At 49.3% G+C, this 14648-nt stretch overlaps 1 long non-coding RNA gene across 1 annotated transcript; it reads left to right on the top strand.

Moving 5' to 3' along the window:
* The first annotated feature begins 2880 nt into the window (after positions 1 to 2880).
* On the top strand, positions 2881 to 10304 carry LOC141025575 (uncharacterized). Its single transcript, XR_012187429.1, has 2 exons — positions 2881 to 6238; positions 7682 to 10304. It is a non-coding gene; the product is annotated as an uncharacterized lncRNA (long non-coding RNA).
* Positions 10305 to 14648: the final 4344 nt, after the last annotated feature.

Genomic DNA, 14648 nt, shown 5'->3' with positions numbered 1-14648 from the left:
TGTTTGTTGGGATGCTATGTATTTGGTTGTCTTGCAAGTACATTCAATGTACCGACCTAGTGTGTCATGCCAGTTTTGTAGGTCGTTCGCTTGTTCCGTCGTGCTAGGTCGTAATCTTGCCAGTCCTGTGCGTTATGGAGCCCAGCCTTAGTGAGACGCTGCCAAACCAAGATTTCTGCCGCCATTTATATGGACTTTCGCTGCCATGTAAATAGCCTTAGGGCTATGCCAGAAAATTGTATTCATCAATGATGTAATCTTATACAAATGTATTTGATGAATATTATTGTACCTGGAATGCTATATCATGGACCTGTCGTGTGTCAGGCGTAATCCCGGGCTGACGTGCGAAGGCCCCCTGCTCCATGCAGATCGGGGTGCCACAGGAGATGGTATCAAAGCGCCAGGCTGGCATAGGTTATCCTAGCATTAGCTCACCGCTACCATCAACCCATAATGACCCTAAGGGATTTGACCCATCCCTGGCATCCGGCATGGCCACTGTAATCAACAGGTGGCACAGTCGGGAACGACACGTCCTTACCCCGCTGTCCCCGCCTAGTTTTCTGTGGATTGAATAGCACCCCTATCCTTTCTGGTCGGCCGCACCGCGTACCCTTCGCCATTAAGGGAAAGGGGCCATGCCATGCGGGCATGTCCCGCATAGCCGCCTATAAAAGCCCCCTTTCTGCTAGCCGTATCGCTCACCCCTCAGCCAGCCATGTCCCTGCAGAAAAGCTTAGCTAGTAGCTCCCCAGCCATGACTAGCACCTTCAAAGCTCCCTAGTTTTACACCCGCGCCTGTGCCGTCAACCACACTGGCTTTCCACCCCTTCTTACCGAGATGCTCACCAAAGCCTTTGGCTATAAGGCTAACCCCGATTACCTGGTGTTCCAGTCGACACCCGTCCCTCACCTTCATCGCTATGATGCAAGAGTGCACATCAGCCCAGGTCCCGTAGTAGATGGCCAGCCTTTGGTTTTTCAGGGTAGAGCCATGCCTACCGCTGATTTAGCCATTCAGGCCGCTGCTGTGGAGGCCACCCTATACCTCCGAACCAAGTTTCCGCAGGTGGCAGAGAGGCGGGACTTCTGCTTTTTCCCCATTGTGGCAGAAGCAGGAATTCAGCCTTCTCCCGCTATCCAAGGAGATGACCCCGCAATCGCTCGCCTGGTGCAGTATATCACTGCCCAGGGGATGATGATTTCCAAGATGCTTGCCGAGTTTAGAACCCTGGACAACGATGCGGTGCGAGTTGTCAAGGAAGCTTATCGTGAGGCTCGTAAATTCGCATCTCAAGCCGTTCACCCCATGCCATCTGAACCAGTGCTACCCTCTCAGCCTGTGTTGTGGCCTAGACCCAACATCATCACCCTCGATAAGGCTCTTTTACGGATCCATCAGCAGCATTTACTTGGATCAATTTCAGCCACACCTCCAGCAGTCGAACCCCAACCCATAGTAGTGTCGGACGATGAAGATGGAGATTGGCTCAGTCTTCGTCCTCCAGGAGAGCCCCAGCAAGGCCAGTCTTCTGCATGACCTCAGCCACACAGTGGGATGATTCTGCGAGTAGGTCAATCATCCTGTTCATCCTTGATGTGAGGATAGAACTATGTATCCCGGAGTGAGTAGTTTCGTTTAGCGCGTAGAGCGTTCGTGCTTTGTTGTATGCTTGTATTGTTTGTAGCCCGTAATGTGTTTGTGTATGCTTGCTTGCTTTTGAATTTTTGTGCTTGTTTTTGTTTGTCTCTCCGTCAAACAGAGATGTTTGACAGGGTTGGCAATGTGTGATAACAAGATTTTAATCAGTATCACATACACTAAATAACATTGGCTCGTCCTGGGTCTTTAATAAAATGCGCGCTGGTGTAGGTATATGTATGCCAGGAGTACATATACCCACTAGCATTAAAACACCTTAGTATTATTTGTCTGATGTGTTTTTCATTGCATGTTTATTGCACTTGTGTGTTGTTAGTTTAGACTGCATTGCATACTGCACACATACCCGGTTCACCCACGAGTACATTCGGGCAGTACTCGGGGGAATGCAAAGTCACACCTCCCTCTCTATCTGTGCACACCCTGTGTGTCAGATTTTCCTAACCCAGAGCCTCGAAGAGGCATTTTCATCTGGCCATTTCTCGTACCTAATTCTTTTTCGTTAGCTCCAATTTCGTATCTGGAGAAATGTTGTCAGCTTTATTTCACTCGATCCGGTACATCTACCCCGATACCGATTTCAACTCCGATTCTACCCTGACACCTACATTTCGTGGAGCAATCCGCGAAATTTATCCGTACTCCGGCATGATTCCTGAGCTGGTGCAGCCACCTCACCTGCATCCAAACCCCACCATTGCCTCTGCCTTGCGTGGCGCAGGCAGATTGCCACCACTGCTGCCCGCAGCACGCGATTACTCCGCCGGCGCGAAGCGTCGGAGAATTAAGCATGGTGGAGGACCACCCCGTGCACCATCTTCTTCCACACCTCGAGCCACCGCAGCTGGCCGCGCGTTGCCTCGAGCTCGCTCGTACCTGATGATCGTCAGCAGGATGATCGACGAGCCAATCAGCGTGCCCAGCAGCGCAGCTAGGAACCATCGCAGTGCCACCAGGAACACAGCCTCACCGAAGGAGCTCGGCTTGATCTCGTCCAAACCGAATAGGTAGTAGAGCGGCATTGTGTTTGTGCGCTGGAGGAGAGCCGCACTGCCTTTTTATAGCCCAACTCCGGTGTACGATGAGCGAGGTCCAGGAAAACCGCTCGTCGCTCAATCACCGGCGTCCAGGAGGCGAATCCGTGAGCAGTGCCGACAAGGTGCTGGCCCGCGACATGAGTGCTCGCTGCACCGGCGCCGTGCACGCCACGCACTATGGCTCTAGGGTCCTCATCGCCCTAGGAGCTAGATGCGCGCTGCGCCAAGCCGCACGTGAAGCAGCAACACCGAAGAAGCAGTTAGCCGGAGGTAGAAGAAGGAGGCTGCCAATGGGCCCTGGACCCACGTGTCAGCAGGTGAAACCACTGTTCATGGGGTGCATCCAGCATTTTTCGGGAGTCTGATCTTGAGTGCCCCTAGGCGTGGATATAACTGTGTTTGCCCATATCTCTCCCTAGGTGTACCAATTATCGATGCCCCAAACTCGTTCGAATTTGACCAAAGGGTTAAAATTAACCCAGAGGTTTTCCCCCGGAGTAGTTATCTTTGCAATTGTGCTGTAAGCCTAGGAATCTCGAGGACGAGATTCTTTTAAGGGGGGAAGGTTTGTAACAGCCCCAAAATTGGGTTATCAATTTTTGTGCTGTTATTCCTTCCTGGCACTCATTCTCAAAATTTTCTCCTGAGTTTGCTGGATGACTCTGAGAAATTTTGTCATTTCCAACCTTTCAAAACCTTGCTCATGTCTTTTTTAGTGGGCAAGACCTCATTTGTCTCAGCTCAAACCCTCTCAAACCCTAACTCCAAATTGTTGGAATTTAAAGATGGCCTTTGTGATTACAAAGGAGCTATCATTCTCCTTGAGCTGTTGATCATCCCATCTATTCCTTGAGACCCTCCTATCCTTGTAAACCTTGGATATGCAAAAATATTGCCAAGTCCCATGCAATATTTTTGAATTAGGATTTATTCCTTTTCTTGCCTTTCCGAGGGATAAAATCCAAAGGCATATCTAGCCATCTCCAAAATTCATGAGAATTGGTGGAGTTGATATTTATGTCTAATCCAAGCTCTGGCAAAGATATTGGCCATAATTAAATATGGAAAAATGCCTTTTCCTATTTAATACCAATATTGCATTTCTGCCACTTCCTAAAGGAACTACTATTTTTATAGTAGGGAAAATTCTCCCATAAATTGTGGAGCTTTTCCTTGCTATATAATCACTAGTTCCATTCTTATCCCATGTTCCTCAGTTCAAAAATATGGCACATGATCCAATGCAAGTTTCTGCCTTCTCTGAAATTTTGCAAAGGAAGTGCCTTATTCTTAATTCCTATTGAGCTGCAAATTGGAGGGTGATTAACCTTGATAAATCACCCATGAATACCAAAGATGAGCTCAATCCATTCATCCTAGCTCCCTGTGCAATTTTTCAAAGTTTCTGACCAGATTGTAACTTTGTGAAGGAAGTATCTTCATAGAGTTTACAAATGGGATGAAACTTTGCCATCCTCTCAAGTATTCCAAATCATTGGCCTCCACCTAACATCTCATTTCATTGAGCTATGTGAGCACAGGAGCAATTCTTGGTTTCTGTCCAAATTTTCAGTTTGTGAAGCAAGTCTATTTTATCTTGCTCCATTATGGCTGAAAATATTCCTAAGCCTTCTCCTCTCCATATAACCTACCTCCAACCAATTTTGGCTCATTTCATGTAGCCAATATTTTCCTGGATTTTTCCAAAGTTTCTGGTCAGATCTGATGCTTGTGAAACAAGTACCAATTGGGCAAGTCCATTTGGTATGATCTTTTTGCAGCATCTACATATGACCAAATAAGGAAGCTTTGCCAAGTTTTAGCCCAATCCATCACTCCTAGTGAGTGCTTCTTCATCATTTGCTTTCTGGGTCAGATTTGGCATTTGAACTGCAGCTATACTAAATCCTTGCCCAAATCCCTTCCAACTTCTCAGGACTGTAGTCCTTGCTATCCTAAACCTCCTAGACAACCAGTTTTGCCCTTAACCTCTTTGTGCTGATCACCAGGATGTTGCCAAGTTTGCAACAGCAAGCTTGTCGAGCCAGTTTCCCTCTGCTCACTACACCTTTGCTCGTTCCATCACTTCAGTATTAATGAGCGTTGGAAGGACTACGCTGTAGACATCATTTGGCACCAAGAAGATGACCAGAGCATGCGTTGTCGGTGGTGACCACGGGGCTATGCCAGCCAAATCGGTGGTCTGCGCACTGTTGGCCACAGTGGCGCCGCTCCGTCCGGTTCTGGCTCGTCCAAGCTTGTCAACCAGCTCAGCCTCATCGTCGCCGTGCGCCTTGGCCCGTTTCCCCTTCGTTTTCTTCCTCGTCGAGCCGTCGCTGTCGCCGCACAGTCCCTGCCCGTGTGCACCGTCGCTTCCTCGCTCTTGTCCCCTTCTCCCTCTCGTCCACGAGCGCCCCTCGTCTCCGTGAGCCCCTGCGCATCGTCCGCATCCCCCTCGTCGTGTCCCCGTCGCTTCCTGTGGCCTTTGGCCGCGCATGCACGTCGCCGGCGCGTGGACACGTAGCCGTGCCGCGTGTCACCTCCTCCCCTCCCCTAGAGCTCATCCCCGTGGCTATTTAAGCCCGTCCCGAGCTCCCTCGCAGTCCTCAAGCCTCCCCAAGCCCTTCACTCGTCCCCGGAGTCGCTCTCCGATCCCCACCATCACCATGGCCGCAGTTTCGGGCTTCGCTCGATCCCGGCAACGCCGTGCCACCCTCACCGTTCCACCACCACCTATGCGTTCCCCGAGGTCCGGCGCACCTTCCCGTAGCCTTGCCCACCCAGTTCCCCCACCGGAGCCCCCTGTTCGGCGGAGTCCGAAGACCACCTCCGCGGCGAGCCCTGCTGCTCCTTCTCCCGTGCTCCTCGCCGGCAACGGACACGACCACGGGATGCGCCTCTCGCTCCTGAGCTCGTGGATAGGTCGGCCGTCGTCTGAGGCGGCCGGAGCCGCCGGCAATCGCCGTCGAGGCGGGCATCTCCCTCGGCCAGGCGCGCGTACGTGCGGGAGGAAGAAGAAGCCAGGACAGGCGGGCCCCACCCTACGAGACCCACCTGTCGGCGAGAGGAGGACGTGGCTCCGCTGGCCACGTCGGATAAGTGGACACGCCCGCCCGGGGAAGCCGTTTCCCTGCTCTGGAAACGTGTTCCTGGTGAATACGTTTTCCATGTCAGAAAACGTATTGCCTGGGCAGTTCGGCCCATAATGCGTTTCCCTGTGCGGAAAACGTATTCAGCCCAAAGGCACGTTTAGTTTTTCCTCCAGGGGCCTGTTTGCTGAAAAACTTTCACCGATAGGTCCCTGAACTTCAACCCTGCGTATCTCGACAACCGTAACTCCGATTGAGGTGAAACCAACGCTCACGTCTTCGTCTCGCTGAACTCCTTCTGTTGGTATCATTTTCATTATGTTTTCACACAGTGAAAATGACCACTTTGCCCTTGCCCGTAAACAGCCCCCTCCGAGAGAGAACTGTTTCCGGCAAATCTTTTCGCGATCGTTCCGCACTTTTTTCGGAGTAATCCTCGACCCCAGGCAAGCCAACCTCTTATCATGAGCCCTGAACTTGCGTGTTGACTTTGCTGGTACCTCGTGTGTGTGTGCTTAGTTGCAGTAGTTTCTGTCTGTTTCGTCTGCCGTTATTTCAGTTGTGATATATGTTAGTACTGCTTGCTTACCTCTCATGATAGCTTTTGCCATGCTAGTTATGTTGTTGTTGATAATATCATGCCTCTGTCTAGTTTAGTTCATGCCAGTAGTCTTGATGTTATGATGATTTTGTTGCACCGTCAATAAGCTAGTGTCTAGTATTGTTATGTTTCATATGCTATAACTGTTCACTAGAGTAGCTTGATATTTGTTAATGCATTTGTTAGTTGCATGTTCATTGTTGCATTCTTGTTTAATATGCTCATAATGTTGATGATGGTGGAGAAATTAATAACATGACTTAATAACAAACCTCCTCCGCCATCACTGGGATATCATAGTGCCACCAAATCGAGCTTTCTCCAGTGCAACCACATTTACCTTATGGGAAGGTCCTAGCTGGGTCTATTGTCATGCCTCTCGCCGGTGCCTCCCGCGAGGGAAGGTTATGGGCGCGCTTACCCTGATCAGATAGGCAGACATAAGCCTTGTGTGCCCGGGTTTGGTTTTGAGCTCATGTCCCCGTTTGGGACCGTTTTGCCATGACGGTGGCCGTTGGTACCTTTGGTAGGTACAGGGCCACCCAGGACTGAACCCTTAAGGGGTGTTGATCGGAGTGGCCGGGAGGGCGTCATGGCAGTAGATCGGTTTTGTCGGAACTCTTTGGTCCGCACGTATGGGAGTGCGAGACCAGGGTTCCGTAGTGTGGGTAAAGTGCGCTACCTCTGCAGAGTGTATTCAATCTATCGATAGCCGCGTCCTCGGTCATGGGCACAGGTTCGTAGTAGGTCCCACTATCGGGTCTCGGTCGAAATGGAAGATAAATCAGCTAATAAATTATGTGATAACTAAGATGTGATAACTAATGTGATGGCTTGGACTATGAAATAATCATGAGAAGTCACGATGATGTGTTGATATGACCGCGAGACGAGGTCTCGGTAAGTTATGATTGTGCTCCGAGGAGCCGTGGCAGAGTAAGTGATTGTGGCATAAGGTTATTACAACATGTCTTCACGGGAGGTAACTGGTAGTTTATTTTCAGCATAGTTTCATGATGCCATGCCCTGTTTTGATATGCTATGCTTTGTTGTTGTTATGATAGAAGTAAGTTTGATATGCCATGATAGTTGATGCTATGATGTTATTCATGCCTAGTTTGAATTATGATTCTAGTTAATATCATGCCATACTTAGAAGTTGTGTTGATGTAGACTGTTGCATATGCTTGGTTCTTGCTTTGTCTTCTGTTTGTTTGGATGCTATGTATTTGGTTGTCTTGCAAGTACATTCAATGTACTGACCTGGCGTGTCATGCCGGTTTTGTAGGTCGTTCGCTTGTTCCGTCGTGCTAGGTCGTAATCTTGCCAGTCCTGTGCGTTATGGAGCCCAGCCTTAGTGAGACGCTGCCAAACCAAGATTTCCGCCGCCATTTATATGGACTTTCGTTGCCATGTAAATAGCCTTAGGGCTATGCCAGAAAATTGTATTCATCAATGATGTAATCTTATACACATGTATTTGATGAATATTATTGTACCTGGAATGCTGTATCATGGACCTGTCGTGCGTCAGGCGTAATCCTGGGCTGGCTTGCGAAGGCCCCCTGCTCCATGCGGATCGGGGTGCCACATCTGCTCACCATCAAAAGGCAGAAATCTTACGTGATTTCTTCGTCTCACTAATTGGCACTCCAGCCCCGACGACATGGGATTTTGATCTAAAATCTATATATCCACAGCCGGTGCCCAGACTCCACGTCCTGGATGAGCCTTTTACCAAAGAGGAAATTAAGCTTGCCTTCTTCACAATGAACCCCAAAGCTAGCCCTGGACCGGACGGTTTCGGACCCTCCTTTTATAGATCCTTCTGGCCTTTAGTAAAAAAATGTAGTCCTGTCCTTCTTTTCTCTCTTTCACCAAGGCTTAGCAGACACAGAACGCCTAAACCGTGCCCATTGTCCTCCTTCCTAAGAAGGACGCGCCAACATCACTCGACGCCTTTAGGCCTATCTCACTGCAGAACTGTCCAGTCAAAGCTGTTGCTAAAGTTATCACCTCTCGCCTAAAGCCGCTCATCCCTCTGCTAGTGCATGGCAACCAGACCGGCTTCATCTCTGGCAGAAATATCGCCGAAAATTTTGTCTTTGCAGCCGATCTCATTAGCTCTTGCCACTCACGTAAAAAACCAACTATGGTCTTTAAGCTGGATTTCAGAAAGGCTTTCGACTCAGTGGCCTGGCCTGCCCTTGACAAAATCCTGGCAATACGTGGGTTCTCCCCAACCTTCCGCAGTTGGACCCAAAACATCCTCCACATAGGCAAAGCGGCCATTCTACTGAACGGGATCCCAGGCAACTGGATTCAATGCAAAAATGGATTGCGACAAGGTGATCCGGTTTCTCCCTACCTCTTCCTCATCGTCACCGACCTGCTTCAACAGCTCATCCTCCAGAACTCTGAACCTGCTCTCCACCACCCCATCTTCTCCCACCTGCCTCCCACTGTCCTCCAATACGCCGATGATACGCTCATGGTTGCAGCCGCCTCTCCTGCCACCGCCACAGCCCTTAAAGTAATCCTAAACAATTTTGCACACACCACGGGCCTCGCCATCAACTTCTCCAAAACAACCTTAGCCACTCTACACACGGACGATTCCAAGACTGCTGCCATTGCCCTCGCCATGGGGTGCTCATGCGCCTCCTTCCCGCAAACTTACCTCAGTCTTCCTCTCGCCCCGACTAAACCTCTCACCAATGCCTTCAACCCTTTGGTAGAACATTCTAGGAAGTTACTTTTGGGCTGGCATGCCAAACTTCTCGATAAAGGCGATCGGCTCATCCTCATTTCCACAGTTATGGACTCAATCCTTACCTATTTCATGTCTATGTTTTGCATCCCCAAGAAAACAATCAAAACCTTTGACTCTCTGAGGAGGGATTTTTTTGGGCAGGAGACGATGCTTGCTCAGGTCCTCAATGTCTGGAAAAATGTCTGCTTACCAAAAAAATTCGGTGGTTTAGGGCTCAAAAACCTGCAAGTTTAAAACAACTGCCTCCTTATGAAATTTGCTGCCAAAGCACTCTCCAATGCACAGACACCTTGGCTAGAGTGGCTTGATCTCCAACACCCTAACACACTTGTCTCCTCATCCCCTCAAACCTCTTTTCTGTGCCGCACAATTTCACAGCAAATCCCTACCCTACAGAATATCACGTTCGTGCTAACAAACAATGGCTCACATACTTACTTCTTGCTAGACACTTGGCTGGCTCCACAACCCCTTGCCATCACCTTCCCCCACCTATTTTCACACTCTACCTTAGTGCTGGTTAAAGTGGATAACATTTTGCGTTTGGGTATCCAAGCTAACCTCCGTAATCGTCTCTCCCTCACGGCATAACAAGAGCTTGTGTCGCTTGTGGCTATTTTGCAGGACTTCATGCCCTCGGCGGGGGAAGATCAACGGTTCCTACGACATGGCATTGGCTTCACCACCAAGCATGCATACGGTGCCCTCATGGTTCGGCCAGATAACGATCTCATTGCTCCTCTCATTTGGAGCGCCAAGGCTCCTCGAAAGCTTAAAGTCTTCGCCTGGTTACTCTTCAAAGACCGCCTCAACACCAGGGTCAATCTTGCACACAAGCATATAATCGATTCAGATATATGCCCCTGGTGTGCTAGGTTACCCGAAGACTCCAGCCACCTCTTCATCACATGCCCTCTTGCTAATAGGATTTGGCAACGACTTGGGCTCCTGCCACCAACCGACGACATCGCAGACCTATGGGACATCACTATACCTCCTCACCTCTCCACCACGGCATGGCCCTTGGTCCTCTTGGCTTTATTATGGATGATCTAGGCAGCACGTAATGACATGGTGTTTAGGACAATGGATCAAAGCTCTGTAATAACCCTTAGGAACCTTATTTCTGTTTTGGATCTCTGGTCTCATCGTCTTGTGGAAACACAAGACAAGGAGGACGTCTTCTCGTGGCGTTCCTACCTCTCTGCACATTGCACCGTGCCTATGTAATTCTGTACTTACTGCCATGGCAGTCCTTTGAGTAATATATTCAGGTGGGGGAGCTCCCCCCCGGTGATTCTCAAAAAAAAAAAAAGTGGCCTGCGTGCCAAATCTATCCAGATATACACAAACTTCAGCAAAGATACAAATATGAACAAAGTAAAAAATTGCAATCTGGAGACTACCGCATATCTATCAGCGACTTTTCTACTGATGTAGAGCAGCAACGCGAGCATGAACGACGCGGCGGCCATCGCCAGAAACCACATACTCATGTCGACTTGTCAGCTTGTGCGTGAGAGTGCCGGGGATGCTCGTGGTCGCAGCCTCCGATGGCTTCGTCTAAGTGGAAGCGGTCTTGTGGTAGGAGAGGGCCGACGTCTGGACGTGGGTAGCGCCACTGTGAAAGTACGATGGGGCAACCCTGCTCCTCCTTCACGCTGAGTAGCCGACTTCCCACGTGAGGCGGCGGCCCATGACCGGTTCATTCCCGACCTCTTGCTAGAGCTGTGTGTGGCAGCCCATGTTCGGTTTAGTATCGACCTCCTGCTACAGCCGTGGCGGCATATCCTGGTTTGACTTGGGGAAGTGGCCGGTTGGTGAGAGAGAAGGAGGTGCCGTCGGCAGGAGAACGAGATCGGGGCTGCCAGGCTATAGCTGGTTCACCAGCGTCTTCATTGAAGGAATGATCGGCTATAGGAAGAGAATACATATAAGGGAGAGAGAGAATACTATGGTTTCTTTCTTTTTATCGCTAGAAAAAGGGACGTGGGGAGGAAAAAATGCAGCCGTAGGATGAATGGGGAGCATGGATGGGAGCATAGGGAGGGAGCAGGCAAGCCTTGTCCCCCACCTCGCCAACGATGGCCACTTCCGGCCGTGGCAATCTCTGGCGTGCACGAGCACCTATTGGGGCACCGCTGTGAGAGACCCTCTGGACGCGTGCGGCGAGAGGGAGTCAGGGAGGACACAAGTTGCTACAAGCGAGGTTGGCACGTGGGCAACTCCTTGCTCCTCACGTTTGCGATGAGCGGTGTGGCTGACAATGTTGTCGCTAGCTGTTGTTTTACCACCAGCAAGGCAGTAGTTGCAATGTCCATGAGGTCATGCGAACAACACTAGCCAATGCTGGAGAAGAGTGTAACCGGTGATGTCGGATGCTATACCCGGCAAGCCGCAGTGTTCTGGTGAGCAAGCATCGGTGATGGGACCGGCGTGCCGCTGAGCTACAGCTGGTGCGCCGCATGAAGGTAGATTAAATCTGCGTTGGTGTTTCCCCAAAGAGAAAGGGATGATGCAGCACAGCTATGGCAAGTATTTCTCTCAGTTATGAAACCAAGGTTATCAATCTAGTAGGAGAACCAAGCAACACTATGTAAACGGTACATGCACACAAAGAACAAATACCTGCAACCCAACGCGTAAGAGGGATTGTCAATCCCTCTACGGTAAAAAGATAGATTAAATTGTATGAGATTGGATAAATAGATCTAGCAAAAACACACAAAAAATAAGCAAAGAAAAAGTGCCGGGGGTAAAAAGACAGATTAAATTGTATGAGATTGGGTTTTTTGAATAATAGATTTGAAAACATTATGATAAAAGATAGACCCGGGGGCTGTAGATTTCACTAGTGGCTTCTCTCGAGAAAATAGCATACGGTGGGTAAACATATTATTGTTGGGCAATGATCATGTATATAGGCATCACGTCCAAATTAGTAGACCGACTCCTGCCTGCATCTACTACTATTACTCCACACATCGACCGCTATCCAGCATGCATCTAGTGTATTAAAGAGAAGCAGAGTAATGCAATAAGAATGATGACATGATGTAGACAAGATCTATTTGATGGAAATATGCCCTAGAGGCAATAATAAAATGGTTATTATTATATTTCCTAAATCATGATAAAGGTTTATTATTCATGCTAGAATTGTATTGACCGGAAACTTAAATACATGTGTGGATACATAAACAAATACCGTGTCCCTAGTGAGCCTCTACTAGACTAGCTCGTTGATCAAAGATGGTTAAGGTTTCCTAACCATAGACATGAGTTGTCGTTTGATAACGGGATCACATCATTAGGAGAATGATGTGATGGACAAGACCCATCGTTAGCTTAGCATATTAATCGTTCAAGTTTATTGCTATTGCTTTCTTAATGTCAAATACATATTCCTTCGATTATGAGATTATGCAACTCCCAAATACCGGAGGAATACCTTGTGTGCTATCAAACGCCACAACATAACTGGGTGATCATAAAGATGCTCTACAGGTATCTCCAAAGGTGTTTGTTGAGTTGGCATAGATCTAGATTAGGATTTGTTATTCCGAGTATCGGAGAGGTATCTCTGGGCCCTCTCGGTAATACACATCATAAGAAGCGTTGCAAGCAAAGTGACTAAGGAGTTAGTTGCAAGATGATGTATTACGAAATGAGTAAAGAGGCTTGCCGGTAACGAGATTGAACTAGTTATGAAGATACCGATGGTCGAATCTCGGGCAAGTAACATACTGATGGACCAAGGGAATTACGTATGTTGTCATAAGGTTTGACCGATAAAGATCTTTGTAGAATATGTAGGAGCCAATATGGGCATCCACGTTCCGCTATTGGTCATTGACCGAAGAGGTGTCTCGGTCATGTCTACATAGTTCTCGAACCCGTAGGGTCCGCACGCTTAACGTTCGTTGACGATATAGTGTTATATGAGTTATATGATTTGGTGACCGAATGTTGTTCGGAGTCCCGGATGAGATCACGTACATGACGAGGAGTCTCGAAATGGTTGAGAGGTAAAGATTGATATATAGGATGATGGTATTCGGACACCAGAAGTGTTCTCGAGTGCACCGGGTAGTCATCGGGTCACCGGAAGGGGTTCCGGACACCCCCGGTAAGTGTATGGGCCTAATGGGCCAAAGGAGGGGACAGACCAGCCCAGTAGGGGGCTGGCGCGCCCCTCTCCTTGGCTGGCCGGCCCTAGGGGAAGGAAAGGGGAGGGGTGGCCCCTCCCGTCTTTCCCTCCTCAGGAGAGAAAGGAAAGGGGGGCGCCACCTCCTCCTCCCCCCCCGCGCACTTATATAAGAAAGGGGGCCACTTGGGGAGGACCCCAAGTAGGATTCGTCGTACTTGGGAGTGCCTCTTGGATGCTCCCTCCTCCCCCACCTATATATATGTGGGAGGGGGCGCCTAGCACAACACAACATTGTCTTAGCCGTGTGCGGCGCCCCCCTCCACCGTTTACACCCCCGGTCATATTTTCGTAGTGCTTAGGCGAAGCCCTGCGGAGATAGCTTCACCATCACCGTCGCCATGCCATCGTGCTGCTGGAACTCATTCACTACCTCGGCGTCTTGCTAGATCAAGAAGGCGGAGGACGTCACCGAGCTGAACGTGTGCTGAACTCGGAGGTGCCGTACGTTCGGTACTCGGTCGATTGGAGCACGAAGAAGTTCGACTACATCAACCACGTTAACAAACGCTTCCGCTTACGGTCTACAAGGGTACGTATACACACTCTCCCCTCTCGTTGCTATGCATCTCCATGGATAGATCCTGCGTGTGTGTAGATTTTTTTTTGTTTTCCATGCAACGTCTCCCACCAACACTATTCATGTAGGAATAAAATGCCATCCTTTTATCCTTAATAGCAACGATACATGTGAGGGGGTCCTGGACAAGGGGTCCTCGGGGGGGGGGGCTATCTCTCATGGGTCGGCCTATTGGGCTGCACCGTATCCGGATTGAAGACTTCTTATGCCTTGAAGTACACCCCAAGTCATGATGGACGATCTGATGTTTCCTTCGTGTAACCGACTATCTATAAACCCTAGTACCCCTGGTGTCTATATAAACCAGGGGGCTTAGTCCGTAGAGGCTAGAGGAACAACCACCATCCTACTAGTTAGGGTTTAGTTCGCCTAATCTCGTGGTAGATCTACTCTGTAACCCCCTTATACACAAGCAATATAATCAAGCAGGGCGTAGGGTTTTACCTCTTAGAGAGGGCCCGAACCTAGGTAAACATCATGTCCTACATCTACTATTCCCCATCAATCCAAGGTCCACAGTTCGGGATCCCCTACCCGAGATCCACCGGTTATGACACCGACATTGGTGCTTTCATTGAGATTTCCATTGTTGGATCGCCAAAGGATTGATGGCTTGCCTGATCATCGGAGACGATGTCAGCACCGGAGACATCTTCATCCCCGGGCAACTTTTCGCGTTCGACAGCATCGTTCTG

Source organism: Aegilops tauschii, chromosome 6 (genome assembly GCF_002575655.3).
Source record: "Aegilops tauschii subsp. strangulata cultivar AL8/78 chromosome 6, Aet v6.0, whole genome shotgun sequence".
NCBI classification, from domain to species: domain Eukaryota; kingdom Viridiplantae; phylum Streptophyta; class Magnoliopsida; order Poales; family Poaceae; genus Aegilops; species Aegilops tauschii.
The sequence above is the reverse complement of the archived record's forward strand: the minus strand, read 5'-3'. Positions and strand labels throughout refer to the sequence as shown.